Below are 7,903 nucleotides of genomic sequence, written 5' to 3'. Positions count from 1 at the left end.
CTGTTGAATATCGTTGCTGTAATGTGCAATAAAAGAGATATGAGCTAACTTACCCAGCAACCAAAAACAGAGACAATATACGGTCCTAAAAAGGTTAGCAGTTTATACAACATATCAAACTCTGAATCACAGGGGTTGCTTGTGAACAAAGTGACCATACTATACCATTATCACCACCAAATTATTTATATGGCAAAAACACTAAACAATTAACGTAGTCATGCGTTTTCATCCTTGTTTTGTGGATTCTTTAGTAAGAATGCAACATTTCCTTTTGGTTATATTGTTCTTCAACATTTCCGTTTTTTTTATGTATCCTTGTGTGTTCCCGATGAAAGTTCCAGAATAGAGCTTTGGACGGCTGGAATTTATAGAGTGATGTATGTTATTTACATTTTGGGCAACTCTTAAAACTCAGTTCACTCACCTTTTTTTGGTATTATACCATGACGTTAATTATACTTATTTTTTATTCAAGGAAGGTAAACTTTTATTATATCATCAATTCATTTTATGATATAATCAATCATTCCAAGCCTATATGTAACTGTTCATAAATGAGAACACAACTAACTGACCTTGCATTTCCCGAGTTGCATTCCAAATCGATGCATATAAGTTGCTTAATGCATAGAGCATCGTATTGCGGTAATTTTAATTAAAACTTGTGTTTTATGAGTAAATTGGTTTGATGGTATTCTGGGAAAAGACAGCTTTATTAATAAATTTGTATACTAAACAATTGAAAAAATGAAACTGTTGAATCATCAATAAAACAAAAATGAGACATTTTCCAGAACTACCACAATAAGCTTTTTTCCATTGTTTCGACAAATTTATTTAAATTTTTAACCATGCCTTTTTTCCAACTTATTAAACACCTAACTAACAACTATTGGCGGCAACACCCCATTACTAATGACGGACATAGTCTAAGACTATTGACAGTTTTATCCTGTTACTTCCATGTTATTACTATTGACGTCTAAATCCTTAAACTATTGACGTTTACATCATATCAATATTATACACCTATTGACTGGGTGTGAGGGTAATAGCAAGTTTGTTGTCCCTGAGGTACCAACTATTGCTCGAGGCAAAGCCGAGAGCAATAGTTGGTATGCGAAGGGACAACAAACTTGCTATTACCCGCACACCCAGTCATTAGGTGTTTTATTATACTGAACAACACAGCCATTAAGTATTTTATATATATACCAAATAAATAATTTTCTAAAAGTGTATATATATATATCATCTGAAAGAAAACAAAAATATCACATAACTTTATATGCACATGATGAACTATACTTTTTTTTATAATTCGTTTTGTATTAATAAATATTTCATTAATTTCAATCAAGACAAGAAATACTTATGTTAAACTTTCTGTGCTTAAAAAAAATTCTAGCTAAAATACACCAAACGCAAATTCACTTTTTATATACGGAGAGCGAACCCATATTAAGAATAAGGTACTATATTTTAGATCTTTAAAAAATTCATAGTGAAGATTTTTTTTTTTTTCTTTTTTATAATTGCTTCTTATAAGTGAAATTACAATCAACACAAACAGATTCCACCGTTTACAATATTAGCGGGAGTTTGACGTTGCAAAGCATACGTAACCAAGCAGAGTAGTCAATGACATCATTATCGTCCAATGAAAAATAAGCATGAAAAGTACGGGAAAGATGATTATGAAACTATTAACCGGTGTAATAGTCTTTGAAACTATTGACTGGCAAATGGTTCTGTGGAATGAAATAGCACAACTATTTCATTACTTTTTATATAGAAAAAACACACTGAAGTATAATAATTACATCTACATCTAAAATTCAATTGACGGATACACAATATTTCTATTGGCGGATATTTCATCATAGTACCTTTATTATCATTCTATCCTTGTCTTGATTCAGGCTTGTTTTTTGTCAGTTATTGGTATTAAAATCCCATTTTTAGTCACAATTCTAATTCTCAAAATGAGAGGACTTAAAAAATGAGTTAAGCCAGATCTAAATTGTCTAGAGTCTAAACTTCTTACTGTACGACCAATGCTGATATCAAAGTTCAATATGTGACTCTTTCCTCTCTAAAATTACACCTCGTTGAGTTTTACAAAATGTGTTAGTCCTAAACATCTATTCGAAGTACATGCACAAGAAGGAAAAAAGCCAAACGAACAGAGCGTTATGGCTGTTCTTCATCGTAAAGTCACAGTGCCCCCTTCAACACGATGCAGACACTCTTCTTTTATTAATTTAAAATATAAACAGAAATTACGAGAAGGGTGTTATCATTGGAGCAATACATGTTGACTCTTCCCTTGGCATCATTGTTCACATCTATGTTGGGTTCTTGTTGTTCAAAATTTAAGTTGGTTGTATGTGTAGAATGTTGTGAAGAGGTGTTTGTCTTTTAATAATTTGAAGTTTCATACAATTAATCCTCAAATACTATAAATAAGTATGCAGTATTTCGCTTAGAACGTAGGAGCCATGAAAATGGATAACAACAGTTCACTTTCTATTGTGGAAAACCGAGAAATCAGCATAAAAATACCAAACTCTTTTTCATCTTCGAACACAACAAAACCAACTAAACCCATACGGTCTTCAACTAATGACAAGTGCACAAACAGATCTATAATAAAATACAGCCAATAACGAGACTCCTGTCTTGAGATGGGCACCGGTGAATGGGTTGAATATTCTTTTATGTCCCCAGGCACTACTTATTCAAACAAAAGTATTAAGAGGCAATGCCAGAGAAAACCAGGCAGAAGTTAGAAATTTTGTTCAACAACCTTTTTGAGATAAATGTGTTTTTGTATTGTATCCACCTTGTTTTGTTGGGAAATGACATTTTTAAAAGTCATATTGGGTTATTATGTATAAAAAAATGAATTTGATTTTTCACTAAATTTGACTGCTTATATAGCAAATGTATAGGGAAATAGGGGTATTAATTTCTCAACAAAAACAGCCTACAATATAACAATTGATATATATTCTAAAAGATGACCATGAATACAGCAGGAAATGATAATAACATCTCTGGTATCTGTTGATATGTAAATGTTCTAATGCAGAAAACTGTCAGGAAACAGCAGTTTATTTTCGACTTTTTGGTGTTTAGACATACCAAAAGTGATGCTCTTCAATTTAAAAACCGATAAAGGTTGTAATCAGCTGGTAATGTTTTGACAGTAAAATGAACTTCTGTTGTATGTTTTTATACATAATTGAACATTTTGATAAGATTTAATAAAACTACATAATTTTGTGGTGTTGGGAAACTTATTTCCCTCACCAGGAGATTGTTGCATAATGTACGGGTGATCACTTCCAGACAGAGGCAGTTACAAATTCTGTACGGGAATGAGGATTATTTATAAGACTGAAATTATTGTATTATTTGCTGGAAATGTGGAATATGAGGAATTTAAAGCCATCCGTGAGTAGTTTTTGATGATTCAGCTGGACAAATGCTGGAAATCATACAGTTTTCTCCCACCTTAAAACAGTACATGGTATATCATGGACACCAAAAGCAAAGAAAGATCTAAATGCCATAATTTTGGGCATCTTGAAAACTGGAAAGGCCTATCACTTTGAAGCAGATGATAGTTATAGTGTATAAAAGAATTCTTTGCGACAGTTATACCAGTTGGAACAGGTAATAGTTTAAATTATGGAAGTTTAAAATTACTTCTCGGATAAATCATGTGGCCTGTTCAATAATTTTAATAAATCCCCCCTCTCCCCCATATTTTTAATTACAATGTGAAATTATTCTCTGCAAATGTATGATCTGTGCTGAAAGCAATTTTATACAATTTTATTCATCATGTTCAAGCATTATTTGAATAGGATAATAATTTAAAATAAAAAAAAAATAAAACTATCAGACTCAAAAGTTACAAAAAAAAAGAAGATTTGGTTATGATCATGATGATTGCCAATGAGAAAATCACATGTGCAACTATCCTCCATGTACACAACAGACCATACATGTCTGTCACCTTATTTATTATGCTTATCATTAATATGTACATGTCAGTAATGTATGTTCATGTGCCAAAATGAATGTACATGTAAGCAAAATGCAACTACAAATGAATACATTTGCATGTACATGTAGAATAGATAAATGTATAAAAAGATGTGGTATGAGTGTCAATGATACAACTCTCCATCCAAGTCACAATTTATAAAAGTAAAGACAATCCTACAGTTATCAGGATAGTCATATATATGTTTATGTCAGATATACATGTAAACAGTAAGCTTAATTAGTTAAAAATCAGGAACGTCAAATTTAAATTTTCTGTAATTTTGATTGCTACATATACAGTGTACCTATATTTTATGACATATGAAAGACACACATATATTGAAAAGTGGTTATCATGCTTGCATATATATTTATTTATAAAAATAAAACTTGTATATCAAATCTTAAGATAATTAGATTCTTAATCCACTATTTAGATGGGATCTTTTGGGACGGCAATACCTTTGTTTCATAAATTTGTTGTTTATTGTCCTTCGTGTCCTTAGAAACTAAATCTAGACATATGATTTATACATGATACAATTGCAAGGATTTCAAACTTTTAACATTTAGTTCAAAACTGAAAAAAAATTTTAAAAATAGCTCATTTTGAGATCTTGTCATTATAATTTAGATACATTTGTACATGTACATGTGTGATCCTGAAGCGCATAGCATATAAGGTTAATATGACTCAAATATATCAAGTAAACTTGTTTAGTAATAAGTTAATCACAATTTACCGTTCTGCTTTAAAGTGTTCATTTAGATCATTTCATACATTAACCTGTCCATTTAAAAATAGAATTATAAATCATACTAAAAGTCTTGTAACTTTGAATGTTTTAATGTAGTAAGATGCTAACAGCTCAATATATATTTTCCACTGGTTCTTAAGATAAGAAAATAACTAATTTGATTTTAAATACAATTTTCCAAATTCAATTCAAAGAATAATTGATCACCTTATAATCTGTTATTTCTTCAAACAGATAAAAGATACATCAGATGACAGACTTACATATAGAGGAACCTATAGCTATAATTAGAGAAATGGATCAACTTGATTTTGAAGTTAACCTACTGCATTAATATGAAAATTCAAAAGTGAGTACCAGTATCTCTTAAAGTACATTTTTTACATGTTTATCTTTATTTAGATAAAGTACTGTATGAGATAAAGTATGTGAAATCTTAAATCCTGTAAATATACTAGACATTACATCAGTACATAATGTAAATCAGAATAAGAATGCATAACAAATGAATTGTTAAACATTTTAAGATGACCAGTGTCAGCTTAATTTAAGAACAAATTAAAACACAGATGACACACACATGAAAATTAATGAGACCAAGTATTTATTTTCCAGATATGCAAGAAGGGTTTTAATCTCTCACTACAAATGTATATGAAGTCCTGAATGTGAAATCTTCTAAAAAATTATATTCAACTTCAAATATGTGTACTTGAATACATGTATATAATATTAAAACTCATCTTATTTAATATAATTAATTTAAAACATTTTCAAGCAAAAAACTGATGTATAAATGTATACATATGTAGCTTGACTATATCTTCATTTTTTTCAGGTGACTGAGCTTAAAGAAAAACACACATGAAACTGTAACCAGTTTGGGAGACTCAAAGTGACCAACAAAACATTTCAATACCTATTAAGTTTTTTAGCTCACCTGGCCCAAAGGGCCAAGTGAGCTTTTCTCATCAGTTGGCGTCCGTCGTCGTCCGTCGTCTGTAAACTTTTACAAAAATCTTCTCCTCTGAAACTACTGCGCCAAATTTAACCAAACTAAGCCACAATCATCATTGGGGTATCTAGTTTAAAAATTGTGTCCGATGACCTGTCATATCAACCAAGATGGCCGCAACGGCTAAAAATAGAACATAGGGGTAAAATGCAGTTTTTGGCTTATAACTCAAAAACCAAAGCATTTAGAGCAAATCTGACAGGGTAAAATTGTTTATCAGGTCAAGATCTATCTGCTCTAAAATTTTCAGATGAATCAGACAACCCGTTGTTAGGTTGCTGCCCCTGAATTGGTAATTTTAAGGAAATTTTGCTGTTTTTGGTTATTTTCTTGAATATTATTATAGATAGAGATAAACTGTAAACAGCTAAAATGTTCAGCAAAGTAAAATCTACAAATAAGTCAACATGACCAAAATGGTCAATTGACCCCCTAAGGAGTTATTGTCCTTTTTAGTCAATTTTTAACCATTTTTCATAAATCTTGGTAATCTTTTAGAAAAATCTTCTCCTCTGAAACTACTGGGACAAATAAAACCAAACTTGGCCACAATCATCATTGGAGTATTTTGTTTAAAAATTGTGTCCGGTGACCCGGCGTACCAATTTTCGTAAAATTTGTAAATTTTCACTAACATTCTCCTCTGCAGCTATTGGGCCAAGTTCATTATAGATAGAGATAATTGTAAGCAGCAAGAATGTTTAGAAAAGTAAGATCTACAAACACATCCCCATCACCAAAACACAATTTTGTCATAAATCCATCTGTGTCCTTTGTTTAATATTCACATAGACCAAGGTGAGCGACACAGGTTCTTTGGAGCCTCTAGTTATGTATATGTTTGACTTTTGGTAATATTTTGGAAGTTACTTCAGTAATTGAGAGACCTCAATATTGAAAATGACAATTTTGATAGAGGACAATTTTAAGAATATCAACTTAGTTGTTTATGGATCTTTATCTTTTAAAATATAACTGGGTGTCTGAAAGAATATTTCAAATTTTTTTGAAACTATTTAGATATTTATCATGTTTCATGTGTTTATAGGCAAATATTTATACATGTCATTTATGTTAAGCAAGGGTTTATATGAATTTCTAAAAAGATGTATATGTGTTGATAAAATAAGTTCCAAATTATTACAGAGTAACAGAAAATGGGATCAATTTATATTAAACAAATCTGTTAAAATGAAATGATAAGTCAAAAAATGTATTTTTTTTTAAATAATTGTGTTAACATTTCTGTGCTATTTAGAAATATGTACACCAAAAAAAAATAAACTTTAATATAAGTATCAATGTAGTATGCCCTTGTTATTTTTTGTTTTGTGCAGTACATGCATTTGAATCTTGATCAAAATTTATGGATTGAATTAATAAACAGAATAAACTAATTGTTATGTTAACAAGTATATGTCACATTTAATCAGGCCAAGTTATCCGTCTTATTAACAAAGGAGATTTGATATGATTGCCAATTTCACGGCTACATGTACCTATCATAGTTTTCTTTAGGCCATAATCATTGTGACGTATGGTAAAAATTTTCTGTTGTCATATTCTGACTTTTATACAAACCAAGTGATGAAGATAAACGGTGCTTCTATTTCCAAAGGTTTTGAAGAAACTGCTATGGAACACAATAAAAATCAGAAGATGTAGTATAACAGTTGCGGATCCAGAAATTTTCATAAGAGGGGGCCCACCGACTGACCTAAGGGGGGCCCGCTCCAGTCACGCTTCAGTGATTCCCTGTATAAGCCCCCCTGCCCCCCCCTAAATCCGCCTCTGCATAATTGTAATCAGACAACTCTCCATTAAGAGACCATGCAATGTAAAAGTTTATAGTAATAGGTACAGCCTTCAATAAAGAACTAAACCACTCTGCATATCATATTTGATTTTGCAAAAACCAAGAGCATGCTTATTTGTAGATTTTGTCACTATCAATTATATACGTGCATGTACTAATGTAATCATGTGGTGTCCGTCCTTGATTTGAAAGCCTCCCCCCCCCCCCCCCAAAAAAAAAAATATAAATGGACAAGATCCATGGTCATGATGG

At 31.1% G+C, this 7,903-nt stretch overlaps 1 long non-coding RNA gene across 1 annotated transcript; it reads left to right on the top strand.

Annotated features, from left to right (window-relative positions):
- The first annotated feature begins 3,095 nt into the window (after positions 1–3,095).
- LOC143062705 (uncharacterized) lies at positions 3,096–7,233 on the top strand. The gene is made up of 3 exons (XR_012974817.1): positions 3,096–3,684; positions 5,055–5,169; positions 5,659–7,233. It is a non-coding gene; the product is annotated as an uncharacterized LOC143062705 (long non-coding RNA).
- Positions 7,234–7,903: the final 670 nt, after the last annotated feature.

The sequence above is a fragment of the Mytilus galloprovincialis genome, chromosome 2 (assembly GCF_965363235.1).
Source record: "Mytilus galloprovincialis chromosome 2, xbMytGall1.hap1.1, whole genome shotgun sequence".
Lineage (NCBI taxonomy): Eukaryota > Metazoa > Mollusca > Bivalvia > Mytilida > Mytilidae > Mytilus > Mytilus galloprovincialis.
Note: the sequence above shows the minus strand (reverse complement) of the source record. Positions and strands in the feature narration are given on the sequence as shown.